This window comes from Pteropus vampyrus, unplaced genomic scaffold (assembly GCF_000151845.1).
Source record: "Pteropus vampyrus isolate Shadow unplaced genomic scaffold, Pvam_2.0 Scaffold81, whole genome shotgun sequence".
Classification (NCBI taxonomy): domain Eukaryota; kingdom Metazoa; phylum Chordata; class Mammalia; order Chiroptera; family Pteropodidae; genus Pteropus; species Pteropus vampyrus.
Window position 1 is genome coordinate 1,968,349 of NW_011888862.1, and position 26,815 is coordinate 1,995,163.

General features: G+C 38.6%; 1 protein-coding gene, 1 non-coding gene and 1 pseudogene across 2 annotated transcripts in view; 2 read left to right on the forward strand and 1 right to left on the reverse strand.

Annotated features, from left to right (window-relative positions):
* Positions 1-26,815, forward strand: part of FRMPD4 (FERM and PDZ domain containing 4) — a 755,715-nt gene that overhangs the window by 435,050 nt on the left and 293,850 nt on the right. The gene's annotated exons all lie outside the window — the stretch shown is intronic.
* Positions 6,144-6,262, forward strand: LOC111741679. Its single transcript, XR_002781060.1, has one exon. It is a non-coding gene; the product is annotated as a 5S ribosomal RNA (ribosomal RNA).
* Positions 16,675-25,883, reverse strand: LOC111741670 (annotated as a pseudogene).

Genomic DNA, 26,815 nt, shown 5'->3' on the forward strand with positions numbered 1-26,815 from the left:
AATGGGTAGGGCGAATTATTTCATATATCCATGTTTACCTTGCAAGACATTTGGTTCTGGCCAAAACATCCACAGACACATTTGGTCCACACTAAAAAGTCCTTGATATTTGTTCCTGTCCCAAAACATTTACAGAGACGTTTGGTCCACGATTCATTACAGAATACAAACATTGAAACTCATTCAAATTGAATGAAAAAAAATTTTCGGTAATTCTTGAGGAATCTTCCATTACATGTTGATTCCTGTTCTTCATTTTGAAGTTCAGCAGTGTTACTCTCAAGTCGATGAGCAATTTCTATCGAAGCAATAATTGACCTGATTATTGCTTTGATATTTGTTCTATCTGGATATGGTTTCGGTGATACCAATTTGATTCTTTTGGTATTGTGACGAGGTCGGTGGCTGTATCTGAGTGTGACCCTGAAGAACCTAGGTGACAACCTGATTATAGCTGCTGTTTGTCTTTTCACATTTCAAGGAACCTCCAACGTGGCCCAAATTTCTCTGTGGATGTTTTGGGACAGGACGAATATCAAGGACCTTTCAGCATGGAACAGATATCTCCCTGGACATTTTGGAATGGACGAAATGTCTGCTAATCAAATGTTTAACATTCCTTCTATTTTCTGTTTAGGTTTTGTGACCCCCCAGTTTTGTTTCTGGCATTTTTGTGTCCTAGCCTTTTCGGTCATTTTTTCCAGTCAAATCAATTCCTCCTATGCAACATCCCTCGGATGGTCCCTCAAGTTCCATCGCAACATCCTCGAAAGCAGTGTATTGGGGACTGGGGAACAGTCTTCTTTCAAATTAGAATTTTGCTATTGCTTAGTTTTCATTATGTGGCCCATGCTATATTTTAAGAAATCATCACTAAAGAATTTAATTTATGCAGCCGATTCCTTGGACTTGCTCACCACAAGTCAGGCTGGCCATATGAGTGTCCTCTGTGAGGAGGACAGCTGGCGTTTGCTCAGTTTTGTATGAGTAATCATTGCCCTCAAAAGTCTCCCCCATCCGATCAAACCTAATTCATTTACTCCTATAAAGAAACCACTCTGTATTATTCGGCGATTAAAATGATAAGTTTTCAAATATTGAACTTCTCCATTTGCTTATGTCTTGAACTTGTGGTATGCAAATTTGTAGTTGATTCAATTGACTGTGATAATCGTTGCCAGAGGGAGTAATTGTGGGTCAGCCAGAGAATAGACTCTGTAATCTGTCTCCTGAGATGAAAGTACCACATAGCAGATCTGATGTAGTTTCACTTGGATATTTCCTCATTTTCCAAAGAGATGACGATTGCAGTGTTCCTGCTAGTACATACCATGCCTTTGTGACTATCAGAGGTTGATTAAAAACCCGTTTCCATTCCTTTCTTTGTCTTTGCTCATATTTGATGTCCCGTGACTTTTCAGTTTCTCCCATCAATAGGTGAAGCCTATTTCTCCTATCGTTCTCCCAAAAGGGAGGCCTCGTGCCCTGCTTTGACCAGTGGAATGCAGGACTGATGATGATGATGCGCTTATTCCGAGCCTAGTCCCAAAGGTGCCCCACGTACTTCTGTTCTCTGTGTCTCAGAACACTGCCCAGCCCTCATGAGAACAAACATAGGCTAGATTGATGGACGGTGATAGAGCCGTCCCAGCTAAGGCCACGTTTGACCACCGGTACTGGTCAACCAAATATTTGACTGTAGGTGCTTTATTGAGCCAAGCCTAGAACTGGACAGGTGAGCCCAATCCAGTTGCCCTCTGCAGAGTTGCAAGCTAAGAGATGTATACAGTGTTGTTGTTTTCAGCCACTAAATTTTGGTACGATTTGTTATAAAGTGAAAGTTAACCAAAATGGTGAGAAGTGGGAAAAATTACTCCTTTGGGTGGATAAGTTAGATAATGGTGCCCTTACTCTGGCACAGAATTTTCCAGAATGCATACCGTTACTCCCTTCCTTGGGTTTCCTCATTCAAGGTTGTAGCCTTCACAGTCAGAAGTGGCAGCCATGAGATCTGGGTTGCCGCATCTACTCGAGGCACAACCATGTAGGAGCTGTGTGATCCCCAGGATGGAAGCCAAGCTCTAAAAACCTCTATTATTTTTCCGAGATCGGATGTGTGAACATACTCCTGGACTTCCCAGAATATACTACTCACGAGACGCTTTTGTTTAGAGGCAGAAGCTATGGTATAGCAAGAGGAAGCCAATGAGGGTAGGCATCTGAGTCTTAGACACATTCCAACAACGCAAATTCTCCAGGGTTCTTTTCTTTGAGTGCACAGGGCTGGACTCTGTCACTGGCTTGAATGTCATGATCTGTGTGAGGGATCTTGCCCTGGGGACACTTCAGAGTAGCTGTCAGTGCAGGGCACTCCTAAAGTCTCTTGGTCACAATCCAGCTGAGGCTGTCAAATCCATTAGGGCAGTTAGAAACCATCAGTAAACAAACTGACCGTGGTTCTAACCATAAAAAAAAAATGCATCATAAATCCTACTGGTCTTATCTTTATCTTGTCCATGTGCCCCAAATCAGACATTCAGCATCCTTATAGGTGAAGATAGAGCTTTTCCCCCATCTAGTTGTTAAGTCAGTTTCATCTGCAGAGCCTCAGTTTCCTGACCTATAAAAGGGAATTCATTATAAACCTTTGCATAGGATTGCTATGACGATTCCATAACATGATTCATGCAGAATACTCAAAAATACTGTTACCATTATTAAATAAATGAACATTCAAGCAGTGTGACTTTACACACAGTACTTCAGCTTACCTGGGCCTCAGTTTCCTCCTGCGAAATTCGAGAAGTGATGATATGATTGGACCAATCCAGTGATTACGTCTTGAACACTTTCAGTTGAACTGATGCGCTTAAACCCAATGAGAGAACCCTTTATTACCTACCAGTAGTTGACGCCAGTTAGCATGTACTAGGTGGGAAAGCTAGAAAAAGGACTTTTAATTATTCCTAGTTCTGAGAGGCTAGTGCATAGTTATATGGATAATCTAGTAAACAAACTTCAGCGAGCAGATGAACTAAAGAAGGCTTCAGGTTTAGAAAAATCTGTTGAGAGAGGGTTGAGAAACTTTTGGCATTGAAAGTTTGGGCATCACAGAAAATAATCTGTTTAAGTTCACCTTGGTGTTGGCATCACTGTTGTCCGTGAATTATTGGTGATCAGTGGGCTTTCAGCAGTGCTCGGTGGACTGATGGAGACCTTAAATTGGGATGTCACTTGCTAAAAACGTATGAGTACCTTAAGGGAGAATAATGGGATGAGTGAAAAGTTTGGTTTGCCATAGTGCTCTTCTTAACTAAGGCTTGATTTTATCTCTGAAACAATATTGTCTCTGTGTGTGTGTGTGTGTGTGTGTGTGTGTGTGTGTGTGTATGTGTGTGTATTTATGTATATGAATAATCCATACATTAAAATATTCCATTCAGTATATATTTTCTTAAAAAAGAGAAGCCCTGAAAAGACATTGAAAAGTTGGCATTTTGGTATATTAAACTTTCATTGGGGAAAAAACTTAACATGCTATTCTGCTAAATCTTATTCTCCTGGTTTTCAAAGCAGCCAATACATAGAGCAGCCTCATGAAATCTAAATCTAAGGAAATGCGTACGTCGCTCAAGTGTGCTCATTGGGAACACAATAAATGGATGAAATGCAAACATTTATGCAAAAATGTGATTAAATGCATTGTGTTTTCCAGGTGACTTTACTATTTATGTTGGAATTAATTTTCATTTAAGAAACAGATAAATTGTAATTTACTTATTTCTACCCGATCTTAAATTGGAACTAATGTTAAAACTTCGGCTCTTGGGTTCCTGGGTTTAATTGCGAATCCTGAAAGTAGTTTTTTTTGCCCCCTGGCATTTCTGACAAATAGAGTTTTCAAATTGCTTAGTAACATAATTTAGTATCTATAAAGTAAAAATAAATCCACTAATAAGTCTACAATATTGTTTATTCTTTCTTCTTGAATAATTCACTCTTAAAATACTGCCTCGGTGAGCAAGGTGCCCTTGCATTCCGAAAGCACCATATGGATAGGGTAAATATGATCCCAATTACTCTTGCTATTTTATATGGAATGGCAATATAGCTAGACAGTTTAAATACCTGTAACTTGTCAACCCCTCATTTGTGGTTTCCCACAGGACCAAGGCAGTATAGTATATTTTTCCTAACTACAGATGTTTGCCATTTTTAACCGTAATAAATGTACCAAGAGTTTTTAAAGCATTATATTATTCTACCCCATTTAAAGATAAACATCTGTTTGCTTTAAAATTGGAATAAAACATATGAATCATAGAAAAAGTGACACATTTTATGAGCCATATGTACAAACTTTAGAAACGGGCTAACTTTCAAAAATTATTATGGACAGGCAATTATGTGTTTAAAGTTTCACAAGAGCATGATTCATTACCTGAGTGACATTGAGCATTTGTTTGCGTTTTGAATATTTTTGTAAGAAGGCAGCTACTAGGGCGTGTTGCTTTTTTGGACTCTTATTTACAGAGGTGTGACCAAGATGACAGGTAACTGAAATTAGCCAATGTTGATGGATAAAGAATTACGATCCTCAGTAAACGTACGTGTAGATGTAACAGTGCCGATAAAATGGATCCTTATTCCTTAATCAGAAAAAACGACGCGTTTGAGGATAATGGATAACCTAGGTTGTATTTTCACATGTGAAAATTAAAACGTGGGCTACAAATGGATACTGTTTTACTCTATATTTTCTGCAAAATTTGGATTGACTCTCATGACCCTGTGCAGTCTATGGTGCCAAGCTTGTAATCTTGTAAACGTAACTTTTCCCACAAAAGATGAGCATCATCATCTTCCATGTCTATGCTTTAACAAGCCAGCTGACCAAAGTTAGCTAGCAGGTAAGATTTCATTAAAATAGGAGAGTCTTTCTGACACCCCACACAATTTATATAGAAGGCATGTATGTACCTAGCCGGAAGAAACATATTCAGGCATGTAACTTCTGATTGTTCTGGTCATCTCCAAATTGTTTTTAGGTTAGGGCAGAAAACCACAGTAATGTGCACTTTCCGGAGCATAAGTCCGCCAGGTATAGATGATGAAAAGGTTTCCCTAGGTCCTTAGATCATGGGTAGACTTTTCTGATGTAAGGGACAGCCAGCATCGGTGAGTCTTCATCATCCTGTCCCTTTAAAAGACTCTCTTTGCACACTGTGCAGTCAACTACTTTCATCAGGAATCGTGGGAAGTGCCTCTCTGTAACACTCTTCAAATTGCAAAATGTCACCGAAGTATCCTTAGTATCTATCTGTCTTTCACCGGAAAGTAAGTTTGACAGTAAGCTTTATCCTGTGCCTTTTGTTTTCTTTGATTTCGGGAAGAGAAAAGGTCTTGAGTAAAATTGGTTTAAATATATGAATTCAGTAGAGGCAACCTAGTTATGCAGTTTGCATGCAAATAGAAATGCCTCCCTCTCCTCTCCTCCTTCCTCTCTTTCCCTTCTTCCTTCCTACAGGGTAGCAATTATAGCAACTCAAACACGAATAACCAAAAATTATCATTAAATCCATGCAGTGTATATTCCTTAGTTTAAGATTAATGTTCAATGAAAGGTGATCGTTTGGAGGCAAGTACGTATTCATTAAGAAGCTTTTCTGGTACATTTATGTATTATCTCGATATCTTTTTAATCGCAAAAGTGAGGTAAAAATGATCATTACTGCCATTGTTCAACAATATGGGACTATTTAGAAGTTTTAATTGAGGATCTAGAGATAAATTATATGTACCTGACTAGAAAAATACAGTTAGGAATTATAAGGAATGTACACATATTCTAGCCTTACGCCATGTAACGTTTCTAAGTGTCAAGTTCGTGGCACTTTTTTGAGATGTTGGTTTGAGATAACGAAGTACACTATTCTGAACTCTTGATTGTGTAAGGAAAAGAAACTGGCAGGGGATGTTGTTTTCCTTAACAGGCATTCTGATAAGCAAGACCCCCTTCAAGCCTAATGTTAGCACAGATGCTTTTCAACAGTCATTTATACTCTGCAGTCAAAGTGGGTCTTGAGGTCAACTGTGACTTTGCAGGATGAACCTTGAGGAAGATTAACCATTAGAAGAAAGGTGTCTACGGCCATGCCACCCTGAACGTGCCCGATCCCATCTGATCTCGGAAGCTAAGCAGGGTCGGGCCTGGTTAGTACTTGGATGGGAGACCACCTAGGAAGACCAGGTGCTGTAGGCGTAAGAAATAAAAAGTAAGGGATTGTAAGGTGACAAGGTCTTTTAGGGTTGCCTCGCCTAAAATAAAATTTAAAAAAAAAGTAATTGAAAAGTTAATATCTGATATCAGCGCCTGCCTCCATGGTGAAAAAGTTTTATAAAGGATAATATTTCACTTTACATTTGGTTTGTTTTGACTTAGAAACATAACGAAGCAGCAGTATGTGTGCTCATGTACAGAATGCATCTGCTCACGGATATGTGTCCTGGGCAGCACATAGCCCTATGGAAAAGGAAGGCAAAGAGCAGCTTTAAAGCGGAGTTGGCGTATCATCTTTATGCATTTGTCTGTGATTTGGCCTATGACTGAAAAAGTCCACCTACGAGATTCATTCCACTGCCCATCCGTTCAATAATATTTATTGAGTGCCCATCATCGACACTGATTGAGCACCTACTACTACATACCGATCACCATGTTTGGTGTAATGCAAAGATCAATAGTCGTTTCTTTACTTGAAGAATTTACACACTGTTGGGAGCTACAGACACGATTTTAAAAACTAAAAATTTACAAGTGTTAGAAATAGATATATAATATAGAAATTCAGGAGTGGTTGCTTAATGTTACCCAAGTGAGTGAAGCCATGAGAAGACACAGAGGTAGAATTTGGACTACGTGAAAGAGCTTTTGCCAGGCATTCGCTATTACAGTGTTCAAGTTTTCCAGTGCCCATCAGGTAACCTCGTTTTTGCCTTTTAATGAGTAAGGAACTGGAGGCCTCCAGAGGTGAAGCAGCCTGCATCAGGGGAAATACCTAACCAGGAATAGAGCCAAGATTTCAATCTCAGTCCGCTTAATTCCGGAGCCCATCTTACCATTCCTCCATGTTGGATCTTTTGGGATAAAGAAGAGTTCACTAGATAACGTGTAGAGGAAAGAAAATCTCAACCTGAGAACAGAGTAGGTGGAAAGGCTTTTAAATGTCAACAAGTTGAGTTGAGACCAAACAAAGCATTTTGTGGGGAATGGCAGCAAGAAGGAAGGCACTTGGGGTAGGGTGGGGAAGGGATTATCAGATTGCCAGAACTAAAGGTTACAATCCAGGTGTAAGATGCAAGAGAATGGCAGACGGAAGGCTGGTCATCCATTTGTGACCAAAGAATTCTTTGTTTATTTTAGAGAAGCTCCATCGGCATTTGAAAAATGTTATCATGCTTTCAACTTAGATCAAAGATTATTTTATCGTACCCTAAATCTTGATTTTTGATAGTTCCAAGCCACTTTTTTCATATTTGGACAGGATGCATATCATTATTTATGGATACCAGACTTCTGTGTATGGACCACAGCTTGCGTGAAATTTGTTTTTATTTCTTTCTCTGTTCTTGTCTTTATGCCTTGATGTTTTATATTCCTGGGTTCACTTCGCTTTTTATACTTTATCCCCACTGATGCCATCCTCACCAGTCCTGCTAACCTATGTTAAATCTGTCTGTCTACATTGCCACAATTTGCTCATTTGTTTGTGGCATATTTCACTCTCTCAGCATTTCTAGGAATTTAGGAAGTAAGAGATGAGGCATAGCGTGTTCACCTTGCTGCCATACCACAGTATCATTAAAAAAAAAAAATTTAATTAGATTAGTTAACGGACGAATTTAGCTAGCAATCAAGTCACTCAGTGGCAAATGGAATTTCCTTCCATCTTTTTGAAGACTTAATCCCAGTTTTCCTTAGAGTTGGTCTTCCCAGTGGACTACAGTTTTGGAGCCTGTCCTATGCCGGATCAGGCTTCCTGCTAGTGCCATGTCACAATAGGGTCTCAGATAACCAGGTATTTCTTAGGCCGATGTCGACCATGTGACACCAATACAGTGTTGATTGTATCATAAAAATTGTTAACTGTCCCCTTAATGCAATCTTTCCTGTGAAAGCGAATTCATTGATTCAGTACTCAACACTTTTGCATGTACATTTAGTTATGAGGAAAATGATTTATTAACGGTTGTAGTCAGCCTAGGAACAGTGAATAATGGTTGATGTTTTTGCAGGAAAGTGATAAGCTGGCAGACAAAGAGGTCAGTCAGGTAGGGTTGTCAAAGAAAACCATCTCGATTCTTATAGATTCTCTGGAAAACATCAGATTTGAGCTGAGAAGTACACACGACCAGATATCTCTGTGTTAAATTGTATATAGCTTGTGCACCTTGATTTTAGGTTATTTTATGCATTTAAAGGTTTTGATTTTGACATCAACCTTGAATGTCATTGAGCTCCAAACCTGCCTTGCCGGCGTCCCTCACTTTACTTATAAAGATGAGCATCTATGTGTGTATCCAATGGTCTTCCTAAATGACCTGCTTTAAGGTGCTGAGTTTTCAATCCTTTGCTTTCCCATTACTGCGTTAAAAGGTAAGTGACATTCAAATCACATTTGGAGAGCTGACCAGCACTTACTTTCTGCTGGCAGCATGCTGGCTTGAGGATTGGGATTTCTTAACTTAGTCTTTACCTCAGGAAAATTGCAAACCTTTTTTTTTTTTTTTTTTTTTAATTTATAAACTTCACGCCTCTTGCCCTCAGCTTAGTTTAGTTTTGTAGGGTTTTTGTTTGTTTGGTTTTTGTTTTCAAGTCAGTTTCTTTATTTGTAAAATGACTAGGCTTGAGGCCATATTTTTAAGTTCTTTCAGCCTTAAAATCTGTGGCTAGGATTATCCTTCATGAAGACTTGCCTCCGAGAGCATTCCCCTTTATCTTCAAAGCATGAAATAATCTCCTGGAATTGTGTCATTTTAGGAAACGAATCTAAAGCATTGATCAGAAAGTAATGACGCATAGGAGGGAAGCGTTCTGAAATATCGTTCTATTCGGAATCTTTTGTCTTTTTTCCTCATGGCTAAGTTACTGATTTTTCTAGAACCCAAACTGTGAGTGCTCTTTAATCATGAGGACTTTGGGATCTGGATTACTGACTGAAAAAGAAAGGTCCAATTTGTTTCTCCAAATTATCCAAATTATTATGATTGTGTAATCACTACTGTTATTAATATGCACCATTCACTGAGCATTGCTCTTTCAAGGCACTCTACTGTTTTATGAGACGGGCATTGATATTCACTTACAATTAAGGAAACCGAGGCACAGAGCTGTTCAGTGGCATGAGGTCACACATCTGGCAAATGACGAATTCAAGATTTGACTGCTCTACCATATTTGATTTTTGGTGGTTGGCTATTGTTATGACTCTTCACAGTCTTTATTATTTCATATCTCCTAACACAGTGAGCAATCCTTGATCTAGGGAACTTTTTAAAAATTATCCCTTTTCATACATCTTCATGGCTCTTACAGAGTCTAGGAGCATGTGATTAATCAGAGCTGGAAACTCATGTAGACTTGCTTTCTGACCTAGTCCTATTAGCTAATTTAAAAGAAGATAGTTCATTAACAAAATAGTGATTTTTGCCTCTGGATTTTGCCAAATCTTTTACTTCTTTTAGAATTGATATTCAGTAGAATAGAATGCAATTCAATTTATACATCTGAGCCACACGTATGCTATGTTCCAATTAGTAACACATGAAGGTTGACTGATAGTTATTCCTTCAAAACACTGGGTTTTTAGTGGTGCCTGCTTGAAGCCTGATACAATAAAAGACACCGCAAAGGAATAAAATAGCGTTTATCTGTAGTCTGTACATACACTATCTCATTTGGTGCTCAAGCCCTTCTAAAAACTGTACGACTTTAATCGTATTTTACATTTGAGGAAGAAATTGAGGCATGGGGAAGTTAAATGACATGATCCGGGTCACAGACTGTTGGCGGAAGAACAGGAAATGGAAATCCAGGCATTGTGATCCAGAACAGGCCACCTCAGTGGGGCCCTTGGTGGGCGTGGTCAGCTCTAGCAAAGATGCCTGTTGGAGGAGTGGCCGCCGGAAGTTGTTATTATCAAGAAGTTCATTTTTGCTGTGAAACTTGGGGCTGGGAGGGCCACTCCAGGCTGAAGAAATATGTAGAAAAATTACAGAGGCAGGAAAGTATAACAGAGACGTTTATGGAGCAGCAGTTAAGCTGGCAGAAATGTCTTGCGTACGAGGTGCTGTGGCTAAAAGATGGGCGAGGGTCAGCTCGCAGAGGGTGGCAGAGGACAAACAAGGCAAACCACCTCAGGGCTATTTAGCGGACGTTTACACAGAACTAACCACGTGTCCACTTACACAGTAATTAATTCCTCACAATGCAGTTAATGTGTCGCCGTCACCATTCCCTTTTTACAGACTGGGAAGCTGAGGATTCAGAGTATTAACTGGCCCAGCATCACAGAGATAGTAGGAAGGTAGAGCTGGGATTCAAACCGAGGGACTTTGGCTCCAGGGGCCATGATCGTCACTACTGTGATGTTGTAGATATTATTTGGGAGTGGAGTGATTTAATGACTCTGTGGGGGGGCGGGGGCGGTGGATGTGAGTGTGTGGTGTTACTCTCACACTCCTCACGCGGGATGGTCAGTATCTGTGGTAGGATGGTAGCAGTGAACAGGACTGAGACTTGAGAAAGACGCATGCAATAGGTTTGGGATGTGGAAGTAGGAGCTGTGAGGTCGAACTGTGGCCCGGTGCTTTCCCGATTGCCATGTGACCCTGCATCCTGGGTGAGCCCCTGTGATCTGCTCTCCTTGTTCACCTAGTGGCGAAGCACAGCAGAGCTGTGGGAATGAATTCTAGTCTGGCCCTGCTGATCTCGAGGAATAGCAGGCCATCCACCTGCCCGTGCCCAGCAGGTCAGCTGGAAATCGGAGTCTGGAGCTCAAGAAAGAGATCAGGGCTATAAATGGATTTAGGAGTCACCTCCAGCCATGTGAGAGTTGAAATTGCTCACGAGGGATGAATAGAGGCCAGGAGGGCTGGTGACCAGCTGGCCGCCGCCTCCTGAGAAGGGGTCAGGATGATGAGATTACGGGGACCATATTACACTTCTCTCTTGTAACATAGTTCATATCTTTTTTTGGTATGTGAAGCTGTTTGTTGAACTCTTTCTTCACCTCGGCGTTTTTTACCCGTGCATCCTGAGATTGAGGTGAGCGTTCCTGACACTTTTTTTATTGGCCTCCACATTTGCTATTTCTTTGGATAAAATCACTTCAGCAGTGGGAGCTCAACATAGCCTCATAGTTACTAAATCTGTATACAAAACCTAAAACCAGTTTTTCCATTCATTTTCGGTGTCGCAAAGTCATTTTCTTTTTCATGGGGCACCGTACGTTGCCGGGGAAATTACGATGGTGTCATTCGGTGTTTTGTTAATGTATTGATTCCCTTAATTTAATTTGGAATTCGAAATGTAGCTTGCGATTAAAGTTGTCGGAGTGATTGCCCAACATAACGAATTTCAGCAATGGACTTTGAATTATCTTCTGCTATTGTCTTTTTTATTTATTCCAAAGTCCTTTAGTCCACATTTGCCCCCGTCTGTTAGGCAGCCCGCTCTTGCCCTAAGGTTCACCTCAGCAGGCCGTGCCATTCAAAAGAAACAAACTGGACCTCAAGAAGCCTTACTAAAGTAATGGAGGTCCTTACTTAAGGTATCAAGGACTCGTACGAGTGCGGATTATTGGGGTGGGGGGCGGGCATCTCATCTCACTGCAGAACTTCCCCTCAAATTCTCACTCAACTTCTCTTTCCCCAAATCCCACTTCTGTCAGTATCTGCTCAAATTTCTGCTTCTCTTCTCCATTCTTCTCTCTCTCCCTCAGCCGGCACACCCTTCTCCACTTTTTGAATCTTTGTGTAGTATATCTTACCTCTTCTTGTCACCACTACTGCATGCACACTTGCAGTCCTTGTCAAAATCGTCATTATTTTCTTCATTATTATTCATCAACATTAGTAGGCGGAGGATCAGGAATTTTAATGCGTTGTCCTCATCACAAATATTGATTTCATCATGATAATTCTTGAAATAGAATGAGCCATATTCAACAAATTGTGTACAGTGGATTCATAGCTGAAGAACATTTGTGTTTGGGGATGTTAGTACAATTTCACTGACCTTGGCAGACTGGTGGTGCCGACTTCTTTTGGAGTCTGTCTGTCTGTCTTTTTTTTTTTTTTTTCTTTCCAGGCTTTAGTAGCAAGTGCGTAATGTGCCCAAATGTTTGTAGACTTCGCCAGATCACCTCGTTGGGGAGGGAGGTAAATCTAACTGAAATTCTCCTTTGCCCCCTCCTCCAACTCCTTCCTCAGCACACACAAAGCAGGTAAAAACAGTCATAAGGATTTCTTCAAAGTTTCTTTCGTTTATTCAAAGATATGTTAAATCTGGTAAAAATGGATACGAGAAATTCCATGGAACATTCCACTGGACATTCTGTGGATGGATAGATAGGTGGATGGGTGATGTATGATGGATGGATGGATGGATGGATGGATGGATGGATGGAGTGTGTGAAAAAAAGTGATTCACTTCCCCCCTTTAGTGTGTGATGGTGAGAGAAGTAGGTGGGTGCTTATGGCATGGTCATAGATATATGTGAACTTGACTTCACATCTGTTTAGCACAAGTTCAAGAAGACACTCCTTTTCCTTCTACTAATTTGTACGTCTAACCCTTTACCCGCCAAATTCAGAAAGGCCAAGTAACTTTCCCAAGGACCCAGGACCAATTAATTAGAGGTGGACCTGGGCTTCCTGTCCAGAGGTACGGAGCTGCTGAGCAGGGCTAATAACAGTTAAACACTTGAGAGTTTGGAAAGCTTTGTCTTTCCTCTTGCTGCTCATTACTATTCCCAGTGATTTGCCCAGTTGGATAAGCCTACATTTTGTCATACGGATGCATGATGTGTGGCATATTGGGAGACTGGGAGGGATGGTGCAAAATCTAATCTGTCACTAAGTCAGTTTAGTTCAATCCTGTTAATTCTGTACTTTATTGAACACTAAATGTACTCATATCTTATAAAATATTATTAATCTCTCTAGCTCTTTCAGATACGACAATATATGATGTGCTTCAGGCTTGGAAACTTGACAAAGAGCCTAGGAATATTTTTTCTCTGAATTTATAAAAAGTATTAATTAGGCTATACTATACGAATAAGAAATATATAACGGAAAAGAAAAAGCAGATCTTTATTGTTTCTCTTCAGCTTCAGAATATAATTTTGTGGTTAAACTACATTTTTCATTAAAAATTTTTAAATAACTATTTAAAAATATGTATATATATTTTAAGATAAATGCTTAACAAAGATTAATGCAATTGAGTTGAACTACCAAAAATTATGAACCAGTATGGAAAAGCAAAGCAAAACATTAAAGATACAGTCTGTTTTTGGGATGGCAAATTGATGGTTAACTACAAGTTATCTTTAATGGAATATCATTATAATTCACCCAAAACCAATGGAAAATGTTTTTTAGGAAGATAAATTTTGCACGGAAAATCATTTGGTTGCATTGCGATAATGTAAATAAAAGACAGAAAGGCCGAATCCAGTCTGAAATTGTCTTTTTAGGGGTGGCCGAATCTTGACAAGGCTTGAGCATGATGGGCTTAGAGAGAATCTTGGGTCTAAATTCATCGTGTCTCACTGATTCCTGCTGAGACCTTGGAAAATTTAAACAATTTCTTTGCTTAGATTGCCATTATCTGTAAAATCAATTAACAATACTTCCTTTGCTCTGTGGATTATGAATTCGATAGCATTTTTTTCTAGTGGACCTCTTGTACATACTCAGCTGCTGTTAGTACCCCTTAAAATATTTTGTCTCCTGGTTTTGGCAAAAATGGACTGTACATTTCTATTCTCCATTCACCTTATTGTCATACTCCCTTCTTTACTTGTCGAGCGGAGGCTACTGATTTCTTGATATTTTTCTTTCATTTGTTTAGAGATTTAAAAAAACCCACAATTCTTAGTGCTTCCAATGGATGCCTTCATTATTTCTCTGAATGCTTCATAATAATAATAATAATAATTTTTTCCTTTAAAAAAGGATCATCTTAAAGTTTAAAAGACTTTTTTTTCATTTATTAATACTAGTAGAATTGGCATATACAAATAGGATGTGAAATTATGTGGGATCTATTTTAAAATATTCTAAGTAATTAACATAAATAATATTTTTCACTGCCAAGAAACTCGTTGTATAATTTTCTTTTCGTGCAATTAATTGGGAGTAGTTGTGATAATATGATGATTCAGCTTATTTTGGAATATTCTGTTTAATCGTATAATCCGATTGAGGAAAAGCTGCTTTCTCTGGATTTGGGCACAGGAATGGATGCTGGCTGGGTAAACTTGGCATTATCTCTCTTGAAAATATGTGTTTAATATTTTATATCTTTAATCTTTTACATGGCCGTCTATTACAAGAATTCTTGCAGTATTTGTCATCTGTTAAAATTGTTTTTAGTACTAAAAAATAAAAATCTAGAATTAAAAAAAAAGAACCTTATAAAATTAATATAAAAATTTCACCCCAGGACTAGTTTAATTGTGCATATGCAAATATAGATGATCATGTTTGAGAAGAAATATAAACAAATGGTAAATAATAGAAAATTAAATTGTTACTCTTCCTACTTATTTCTTAGACATTTCAAAATTTCAATATTTTATTTTATGATATAAGATGATATCAGTTTATTTATATTATTATTTAGTTTGTTCATGAAAGTGAAATGTGACTAATATTATTTTGGATTTTGCATTTATTGTTTCGTTGTATTATGTGTACAGATACCGTTATTTCAATTTTTTTCAAGCATCATTGTTATTTAGATTAATGCTGGAAATTTTCATTCGAAGCAGTATTTCATAAGTTAGCATATGTACATTTGACTCTTCTGTTTCCTGCTGGGGTAATCTGATTTATGAAGAGTTGTTTACAAAGAACACTCTTAAAGTGTTAAGGATAGGTTTCGGTAGATTAAATTCATAAGGACTGGTAACATAAGTTATTCCTTTATAGTCATTTAAAAATGTTTACAAACCCTTACACTGTGTGGGCAGCTGAACAGTGAATCAAGGTTGAAAATGAAATTGCAGGTTTTAAGTAAGTGTTCCTTTCAAACAGCTGGTGCCCCTATTTAAACTTCAGTACTCTCCATCCACTGAAGTTATCCTCTAAGATTTCATTGGCCATCAATAAAGGAAAATATAAGTGACGCTTCCATTATCTGTCATGTTTCCATGCATGAGAGGGAAGCAGAGAATAAGGATGCTTTGTGATTCTATTTCTCACGCCAGGAGAGGGTAGTTAAATGAGATTTCTGCAGGACTTCTAGATGATCCCCAAAGCTAGGGCGAACAGGAAGAACTAAGTGTCCCCAGCACTTCCCGAGGTGAGAACTGAAGACACTTGCCCTCGGTCTCCCCTTCTAATAAGCAAATGCTGAAGGAAATCCTTCCAGAAAATAAGTGAACCTCGGATGAGTCTTTGCTGTCCAGAAGACCCCTCAAAAAGCCCTTCAACATGCCCCTTCGATCGTAAGCTAAAGTGTCAGCGGTCCATGGTCTAAGTGTGGATCCTACTTTACTGAATCCAATACTTTTCTAGGTGGAACAGTAGAGAAATTTGCCTCATGTTGTCGGTCATGGTGCTTTGACTCCATTCTCTCATAAACTAATGGGAAAAACAACAGAAATAATTCAAAACCAAGAAGAAAACATCATCTTTGATGATACCAAGGAAGCAAGCTATGAACGCTTGTCAAATAAACACAGCCTAACTTACCAACCATGGCAGGGAATTCCCACAATCAGTGACATTTAGTCTAAACTGAGCTCTTGGAGAGAAGACAAGCGTCTTAAGGAAGGGAGCTCTCCAGAAATTGGGGACACACGGGGAAAGGGGTCAGTGATTGTCCCCAAAGGAGCAGTATCCTGGTATAGGTGCCTCCTATTAAATTTTATCATAGACATGTATGTTTAGGAAAAAGCGTAGTCTATATGGGGTTTGGTAATATTCTCAGTTTCAGGCTTCACTGGGGATCTCGGATCTTATCTCCTATGGCTAAGGGATGATGACGGTAACACTCGAAATAGATGTTTAGATATTTAATACACGAGGACACCAAGACACCTAAAACAATTATTATGTTATGTGCAAATTGTCAAGAGCAAAACACAAGGACAACAGACCATGTAGCGCGGTCATGTCGATGTCGTTTGAGATATGGGGCAGGAGGGAGTGAGGTTCATTTTTCCTTTTGTTCCTTATTCCCTTTGTTTTGTAGGGTTTAATTTTTCACTTTATCTTTTAATATCATGGGCCTGTTTTATTTTCATAATTATAAGAAAAAGGAGCAGAGAAGATTGTTTTCCAACTTCGAATTCCAGGTTTGCTTCCCCCATCCCCCCCACCCCACCCCCGAACAAGAAACACCTTTATTACATGGGCTAACATAGTAGGGAGGAGGGTTTACTTGCATTTCCAGGCCTTGGTTTTTCTCAGATTGAACACCAGCTCCTTGCCCACTAGCACGCAGCCATCTGCTCGGCCACATTGGCCTGGTCTTGAAGTGATGCGTGCGAGAAGCTTGTCCTACTGGTCCGGCTCCTCTAGAAGACTTCTGATGTGGGCATTCTTTTCCCTCCTGAGATATTTCTTCAGAATTTTCTTTGATCATTTTTTAAAAAATCTCTTGCTTCTCAGGAGTCAGCTTGGCTCCCTTCCTGCATCCCAGGGACGGTGCTCAGTGAGACTCGTACCATTGTCTTTCTGGTGCGCTGTCAGTGTCGCATACATCTTAGACAACACTCGTAATCCTTGTTCTGCACGTACAACACTTGGAACGCCAGGAGGAGTTTCCTACGTCCATCCTCAAGGCGCGGTACTTCTTGTTTCTCCCCGTCTGCGGCGGGGGGCCAGCCTTTGTGTTGGCAGCGGGGCGTCCCAGCTCCGATTTTTGCTTCCGGTCGTGCGACACTTCTGCCGATTGTCACAAGACATGCCCATGGCCTGTCACCCACTGGAAAGAGCCAGATGTGCTTTTACGGTTGTATCGATTATTTGCAAAATTTCTGACTTGTTCATTTAGCCAGATTTCAGAAGATTAACTGAAGGAATTATTGACAGAATTCAGAAGATCCTATGGGGGAATTATTTATAGATCCCAACCACCACCTTGGTGGTCGTGACCTCGTCTTTATGGAAAAGTAAAGTTGTTTTGGAATTATAATAATGGGCATAGATAAACTGTCTGGTATTTAATTAAATTTTCACACTAGTTTTGATTAAAAATATCTCGATGAGAAAGAACTATGTGTCGAAACAGGTTAGACATTTCGGATCACCTTTGTAATAAGTTAAAAACAGGTCAAGAGACAGAAAATGAAAACTGGAGGTGAACAAGGAAAATTCTCAGAATGAGTGAGTAAATCTCATAGAAGTTTCTTCCAGAAAGCGCCTTCTTAAAGCTCTCGAGTGAAGTTTTGAAAGAGTCTACATCATGGCAGAGCGAGGTGTGCCCAGAGTGTCAGATGGTAAGAAACGAGAAAGAACATTTGGAGAAAATGTGTTTTGCCTGTGATGTGTAATTTTACTGCGGTTCTATCTAGAGAACACTATGTATGAAGACTCCTCACAAATTTGTAGATCTAACTGCTGTTTCTAACACCATTTCTAGTGACTTATTTCATTACTCTCTTGGCATGGGTCCATCTTCAAAAGACAGGAATATGTGACTTATTTTTTTATGCTTGAGTTTCTCAGTGGTCTATAGATAAGCAGTTTCCAGACTTGAGGATTTCACAGTCTTATACTTTTTTTATCTTTTAATTGGGGGACTACCATAGCGATATTCTCCATCGTTTGAGAAAAAGGAGGACCGTTTTAGAGTAAACTTTTTGTTAAAGGGTAAGATACAGATAGTAAAATGCACAAATCTTAAATGGAAGACTCAAAGAATTTTCACAAAGAAAGCACACAGTTGAGCTAGCACCCGGAGTAAGAAAAAAACAAACAAACAAACCAGTAATAGCCACTGAGGCCCCTCATTCTTCCTTAGGGCCACCCCAGCCTGAGGTCCCCTATGGTAACATCAGTCACCACAGATTAGTGTTGCTTGCTTTTAAATATCCTGTTAATAGAATCACACAGCATGTGCTCTTTTTTATCTCCTTTCTTGCATTCAACATTGTGTTTGTGAGTTTCCTTCATGTAGTGGTGTGTGGTCTTTCATTCTTAACACTGTGGAATTCCATTGAATGAATATATCACAAGTTATTAGCCATTTAATGGTTGATGGACATTTAAGTAATTTCTAATGATGAGCTTTTACAAATCATGTTGATATGAAAATTCCACTTCGTGCCACTTAGTGACCATATCTGAATATTTATGTTGAGTACATATCAGCGAATGATATTGCTGAGCCAAAAGGTATTTTCGTATGCTTGAGCTTTCATGCTGACTTCCAGTTTTCCAAAGTCTTCGCTTTAGTTTATGCTGTCACCAACAGCGTTTGAGAGTTCCAGTTGCTCTTCCACCTCTCCCCGACACTTGTCATTGTGTATCTTTTGCACTGTAGACATTCTGTTGGATGCATCATGGTATCGTGGTTTTCAGCATTTCCAAAGAAAGCACATTTAACAGCAAAATTAGAGAGTGTCAGTATAGGAAAAGATATAAGACAGTTGGCAATTTTTGTTGCCCTGCAAATTTGTAAACATACATATTGTAAATATGAATGCCGAAAGATCACTACATAAAACTTTCTTTTGATCATATGATGTGGATCTCATATTTTTCTTGACATACCTGTGTTAAATTATGAGTTTTTTTTATCAGCTAGTTCAATATAAACTCAGGTAGTGGAGCCTGGGTATTCAATTCGTTCTGGTGTTTCCATTGTTATTACATTCATAATTGAAAATGGAATTAATATCTATATACTGGTTTTCTAAATCTATACTATTCTGGCCAGATTGAGAGAAGCTAGAGAATAACAGCTCATTTGCCTGAGGCTTTCTATAGGGCCATGAAGAAAGTGTGGGTTGGCTGACAAGTTGGGACCAGAGAAACGGACCTTCACTGCTTAAGTTTCTCTCTATGTGGGCTCAAAGAGAGGATGCCATTCCCAGCTGGATCCACCCAACGTAGACAAAAAATGTGTCTCAAATGGATTTTGTCACCCATAAAGTGCCTGCTGTTGACCAGCACATGTCTGCAGATTGGACTTTGAGAATCAAGAGCTCAGGCTGATTCTAGAGGCTGCTTTTCATCACATAAGCACTTCTTTCTCTGCATGGGGTTGCCCCATTTTAGCTCATCCGTTCACAACTACTTTGATGTCCCATTTTTATCCATTGGACATTCTTCCCAGCAGTGACTTCTGCCTTATGGGTGGTTAGAAAGCAATCATGCTAGACTCAGCAACTGAAGCTCAAATATCTCGGTTGCTCGTCAAAAAGTTGTTTTGAGATAAATCTTTCATGAAGTTCATGACCCTTGAGCTTTAGAGCTTTTCACTCGTAATGACCCCTTATAAGACCTTGTGTCTAATTTCATATTTGTAATCTTGTATTCTTGCTCTTAAAGTAGTTTTACCCCAAATTGTGTGAAATAGTGAGATTAAAGATGGTTGCGGTGACACAATACTACTAAATCTCACTTCAGTGTGTGAATTTCTACATATTATGGATTTGATAAGTTTGGCTTTTTCTGGATATAATATACCTGGTTTTAATGTAAATAAATGAAAAAGCCATTTGCAAAATTTTTGTATGGTTAGTATGGTATTTTTTTCTCTAAAGGAAAGGTAATAGAATTGTTTTTCCTTCCAGGTAATTCAGTCTCTACTTAGCACATTACAAAAAACTTTTTTCTATACTGAGATTTGCATCTGCCATGATCTAATACTAGCGAGATGCTACTTCAAATATATTTGCGCACACTTCCATATCTGTATAATATATATATGTTTATAGTAAGTTTTACAGTGTTCGATTTGGCTGCAAATTTTTAATAAAATGTGGAAAATGGCAAACTATATTAGGAAAATAATAAAGTGGAATAAATGAGTGCATTTTCTGCCTCCAGAATGAACGATATATTTTCAAGATGGACATGGATAGTTGAACTATTTGACTCTTCCTCTACAGTTTTCCTTCGGAATAGGACTGTAGTTTCCCCTTAAAGAGAAGAAATTTGTAACTTTCATATTAGTCTGTGCCTTCAATGTGTTAGCAAAATCAAATCCACTATTTAAAAAAAAAAAGTGGTATACTGGAAAGAATCTTGGCTTCAGATTCCCGATTTTTGAGTAGGAGCTACATATGTGTGGTGTGATGTTGAGTCCGTCACTTATTCCATTTTTATATCCTCAGACAAAATAACCTAGGAATGTCACTTGTTATGAAAGCCATTAGGCCTTATTAAACTCTCAATTGCTATACAAATAAAAGGTGATATTAGTTATTGTTATTTTTATGACTATTAATTATCTTTTAACTTCAAAGTGAAAAAAAAGTTCAGTTTTCTTTACCTAAAAAGAAGTTGGCAGGCAACAAAAGGACAGAAAAGATAAGTTGACCTTCATCAAAATTACAAAACTTGTATCAAAATACACTATGAACAGAGTGAAAAGACAATTTACAGAAAGGGACAAAATAATTTTATATTATATGTTTGATGAAAGATTGAAATCCAGAATATATAAAGAACTCCTATAATTCAACAACAAGACTCCATACAACCTGATTAAAATATGATCCAAAAACCGGAGTAGAAATTTCACAAAGAAGATATTCAAATGGGCAATAAGCATATGAAAAGATGTTCAGTAGAACTAACATTAGGGAAACGCACATCAAAACCACAATAGGATAGCACTTTACAACCACTAGAATCGCTATTGTTAAACACACACACAAATACACACCCAGAAAATGACAATAATTGGTGATAATGTGGAAAAATTCGAACCTTGTGCATTGCTGGTAAGAATGTGAAGTGATGTAGTGGCTGTGAAAATGGTATGTTGATTCCTCAAAAAATTAAACCTTGAATTGCCATATGATCCAGCAATTCCACTACTGGATATGTACATAAAACTAATGAGAGCAGGGACTCGAACAGATATTTATACGCTCACGTTCAGAGCGGCATTATTCACCAGAGCCAAAAGGTGGAAGCCACCCAAGTGTCCATTGGCAGATGAATGGAAACACTAAATGTTGTGAGCGTATATAGATATATACACACACACATACTTACATGTATTTATATACAGTGGAGTATTATTCAAGCTTAAAAAGGAAGGCAACTCTGATACATGATACAGTATAGAACACCTTGAAGGCATTATGAAATAAGCCAATCGCAGGCAAATAGTGCATGATGATAAAAATACGAGGAACCTAGAGTAGTCAGATCCATAAAGACAAAATAGAATGGTGGTTGACAGCCCTCAGAAGTAAGGAGGAATGAAGAGTTATTGCTTTACTGGTACAGAAAAGTTCTGGAGACAAATGATGGTGGTTGTTGTACAACCATGTGAATTTACTTGATGCTTCAGAACTGTACACTTAAAAATGGCTAAAATGGTAAATTTTACATGTATTCATCAACAGTATAGAAAAAGCAGGGTCGATGTGTTCGGCTTAATATTCCTTCCTTCCTATTTTGCCTCGGGGTAACACCCCGATTTTAACCTGGGTACCTCGAAGATCTCCACAGCCAGGGTAGATGAGCAGCAGCTCTTCCTTTAATGCTTGGCTTAGCTATCTGTTTGCTCTTGGGGAGGTCTCCTGGCACTCCAGGGAATATATTATGAAGGATTCTAGATCCTGGAGAATGAACAAAGGGTGTGTGGAGTTTTTGTGCCATGGGAGAGTTGTTTTTTTTGTTGTTTTTTTTTTTTTGGCATTAGTGATCAAGACAGATTTGATTTTACTTTATTTCTTTTCAAGTACAGTATTATATTAATTTTAACTTACAAGGTGATCCCTCTGATTAGTCTAGTACCCACCCGGCATTATACACAGTTATTCCAGTGTTACTGACTCTACTCCCTGTGCTGTACTTTACTTCCCCATGACTATTTTGTAACTGCCAACTTGTACTTCTTTTGTTACTCCAGAAACACACTGTCCAAAGTGCTGGCCAGTAGCCATATGGGCTATTTAAATTTAAATTAATTAAAGTAAAATGAAATAAACCTTTAAAATCTAGTTATTCGGGGCACTAGATACGATTCAAGTCTTCATTAGCCACACATTTTATCAGATGATGAATAGATTAAAAAAATGTCGTTCATTCATGCAGTAGAATAGTATTCATCAAAAAGAGGAGTGAAGTACTGATACGTGAATGAATGGATGAATCTTGAAAACATTATGCCAAGCGAAAGAAGCCAGACACAAAATACAACAAGTTTTATTATTCCTTTTAAATGAAAGTCCATAATAGGCAAATCCCAGAGACAGAATGTAGATAACTGATTGCCTGGGGCTGAGGTGTGAGAGTTTGGGGAATGGCTATGAATGGATATGGAGTTTCTTTTGGGGGTAATGAAAATGCTCTGGAATTAGTAGCGATCGTTTCTCAATCTTACATAACGAACATCACTGAATATACACTTTAAAAACATGAACTTTATAGTGTGAATTATATCTCAATAAAGCCATGTATATTACATGTATATTACAAACATACATGTCACTTTGTGAAATATGTTATTTTGTGAGCAAAAGTCCTTTAAATTTACATAAAACCATTGTGCTGTTTAATTTCTTTTAAAAAAGCCATGTTTGGCTAATGGGCTATTATATTGCGCCCCAGAGATAGAGAAAATTTCCAGTCTCTCTGTAGATTCTTTTGTGCAGCACTTTGCGAGAGAAAAGACTCTGCTTTTCAGACAAAGATTCTCAGAATGTCCCTCTCTTCTCTCCACGGTTTCATTCTTGATCTCGTGGCCAAGCACCTACATTTGTTGATGTGGCTGATTCGAAATCATCTATAAGGCTCGTTTCAGGTATCATGAAGTTCTTCCAGAAATCTCTGGGGGAAAGATATTTCATACTTCAGGTATTGATGTTGGAGGCTAATAAAGTCATCCCACAAATGACTCGGGCACCATATTGAAATCTGACAAATGAACATTCTAATGATTTTAATGTCTGCAGGTTTTTTCCGAAGTCAGGTTTATGTGTTGGCTTCTGAGGCTTGGGCCACATTCTAGTTCATTCAAACCGTCGTCAGGCAAGTTGTCATTCATGCTAAAACGATATCATGACGATAAAGAGGACATTGAGTTACTGTCTGTTTAGGGCTCAGTACTTCACTGAATAAAAATATCTCTAAGTTATTGTTGACTTCCTCCTTGTGATTTATTGATTTTCGAAGATACACATATTTTAAGATCTTTATGGACTAATTTTATAAATATCTCCATTTCCAAAGAAACAGTTTTAAAATACTTTTTCAAAACTCACTCGTAGCTACAAGAAGACATTATATAAGTTTAAGGAGGAAACTTAAATGTGTATTGCTGAGTGAAAGAAGCCACACTGAAAATGCTATATACATACTGTGATTTCAGCTACATTGTGGAAAAAGCAAAATTATGGAGAGTAGAAAGATCAGTGGTCACCAGTGGTATTGGAGGAGGGAGAGATGAATAGATAGAACTAGCTACTCTGTAAGATATAATCATGCTAGATGCATGCCAGTGTACATTTATCAAAACCCATGGACTGTGCAACAGAAATAGTGAAAGTTAATTTGAATGTTGTTTGAGAAAGATGTGTCAATCTTGGTTCATGGGTTGTGACAAATGTATCCCTTTGGTACAAGATGTTGATGATGTTGATGAAGGGGGAGGCTGTTTGTGGGGACAGCAAGCATTAGGTAAGAACTCTATTTTATAGAGGAGTTTCAAGTTTATAGCAAATTGATTAAAAAATACATTGTATTAATTTTACATAATTAAAAAGTTCTTATGTATTGTAACTATATATGCAATTATTCGTTCCTATTCCATACAAGGTACGATGCAGATACTTAATTTTATTTTCCCACTTTTTCTCTATTTTTTTTTTCAGTTCGAATAATATCGAGATATTCTAGTGTTATCAAATAAAGCAATAGATACCTTTTCCAGTAATAGATTTTAGAAAACTGTACGTTATGCCGTTGATAATAATCATTAGTATTTTTATTGCAAAACTTAGCTCTTAAGTATTTTAAACTCCTTTACTATACTCAAAGGGCATAAAATGCAGCAACTAACATGTAGTGAATGTGATCCGCGTGTCAGACTTTGCCAAGAATTCTATGTAGTTACTCATTTAATCCCATAAGTCTCAGAGGTATGTACATTATTCTCATCCTACAGATGAATGCATAACTGGAACATAATCTTTAGCATCTGTGCTTTGAACTCCAACTGCGTACAAATATGATGTGGATCCAGGTTTCCCATATCCAGGACAGCAGGACCTGGCATTGAATGGCGTCCATCGTTGATCACAGTACATGAAACCTAATGAAATTATAGATGATGTAGCTTCCCGGGTGTACACATGTCCTGGCAATTTCCTCAGGTCTCTAAACTCTCTCTCTCAGAGTTGGTAGCATAGAATGAAAACCAATGAACTTCAGAACTAGATGCCAGCAACCTGAACCCAAAAGACCAACTCCGAGGGGAGGAGTCTTTCCCTTTGGAGCCTCGCTCCTTTATTATTTTGCATGACTTTATGGAAGTATGATTTACATATCTTAGCATTCTCCTACTTTTCAGTGTATGAGTCAATAATTTTTAATAAGTTATTGAGTCGGGCAAGCATCACCAAAGTCTGGATCAGAATCTCTTCTGCGTGCTTGCTCATCCCACCGTGTTCCCATCTCAGTCCCTGGAAGCCAGTGCTCTACTTTCTGTCTCTAGTGTTTGGCCTTTCTGACCAATTTCATGTAATGAGAACCATACAGCATGTTTTCTTTCTAACCGCCTTCTTTCTCTTAGCTTAATGTTTTCAAGTTCAGCACTTGGTTCCTTTTTATTGCTGAATGATATTCCAGCGAATTGATATACCACAGTTTCTTGATTCATTCTCCAATTTACGAGTACGTGCGTTGTGTCCACTTCTTTAGTTATTAGTATTAATGCTGTTATTACGATTTTTTTTAAAAACTCATTCGTATTTTCCCAGGTTATGCAGTCTGCATATAACTTCTCATTTTTCTCAAAAGCTTCTCTGATTCCCACACCTCTTATGCGTAGACAAGGACTGAGTTGAGACCCCAGTCCAGCAGAAATATCTTTCGCCTGTGGAAAATGGCGTGTGAGTAATCGTTCAGGGCTCTGGGACGCTCAGGTCACAGGTTTATGCGTTTGGACCAGTGGCTCTCTTATGTTGCGTATGGTTCTGTACTGCTTGGTGACAGAGAAAATATGATGGTTCCCTTTCGCAGGCTTCGTATCTCCATTTTAAAGGATTACACAGTAAAGGCGCTCCTGTTGCCAGCCTCGTGAATTGTCGTTTCCTTGGACTTTTTAGCTCTGCCTAAAAAGCTCTGCAGACCCCCAAATCTCGGTTCTAAGGTGGTTTTACTCATCATTTCTTTGATACTTTTAGAGTTCAGTCACTGGGAGCCTCTAAAAGAAGTCTTTACTTACCATAGTTCATGTTTCAAGAGAAAAAAGTTGTGAAACATAGAGAAGGAATTCAATGATAATTCTCAAAGCAGAAAAGGGATAGCTTCAAAAAGTCAATGCTGGATGTCTGTAAGAGCGAGCGGGAGACTGTCTGTTCCCAGTGTTCAGAATGCAGGTATCCCTCGCTTGCTGTACTTTTTAGAATTTGAGATTTGCCTCACGTCATGTGTCATTCCTTATGCCTTTTAACTGGATTTCCAGATAGACATTACATTTCAAACTTCGACAGTGTTGTAAAATATACTGCAAAGCTTGCCCTGAAGGGAACAATTGCCTTTTTTTTTTTTTCCCAACAAAACAAGGGTACAGAATGCCGGAAGCTATCATCAATGCGGGATGGAGAGAATGTGATGTGTGTTTCCATGATGTTGCAGATGCGCTTGCTGGTCAATCTATTAATAGCCCAGAGTTGATTTTTGACCTTGGATTTGTTAAATTAAAGAAGTTATAAAAGAAACCGAAGGAAACCCAGGGCATATTTCTCACTTAATTTTTTTTATGAGTATTTGGTATATTGTGTGTGAGGGGGGTACAGTTATATACATATAATTAGCGTTTTCTGCGTAAACCATTTGGAAATGTAGATGTTGCTTTCGAGTTAATCTGATTGGAAATAAGATATCTTGTAGGGCTCATTACTCTCATCTTTCCAAAAATATGTTTGCTTATTTGTTTATAATCACTGCAGTGTTCTCAACGAAGTGCCACCATTCTGTTAAGGGACAGGCGGCGGAGGGGGACGATTTTCTTTGCCTTCTCATGTGTATGCAGGTGGGCGCGGTCCCCTTGTAGGCAGGCAAGGCTGGAGAACTCAGTAGCTCATTTGTGACCTTGAAGGATCCACTTCATCTGGTGATGACCACAAGAGACATTTGGGGTCAGGGTCTTTATCCAGCCCGTTGA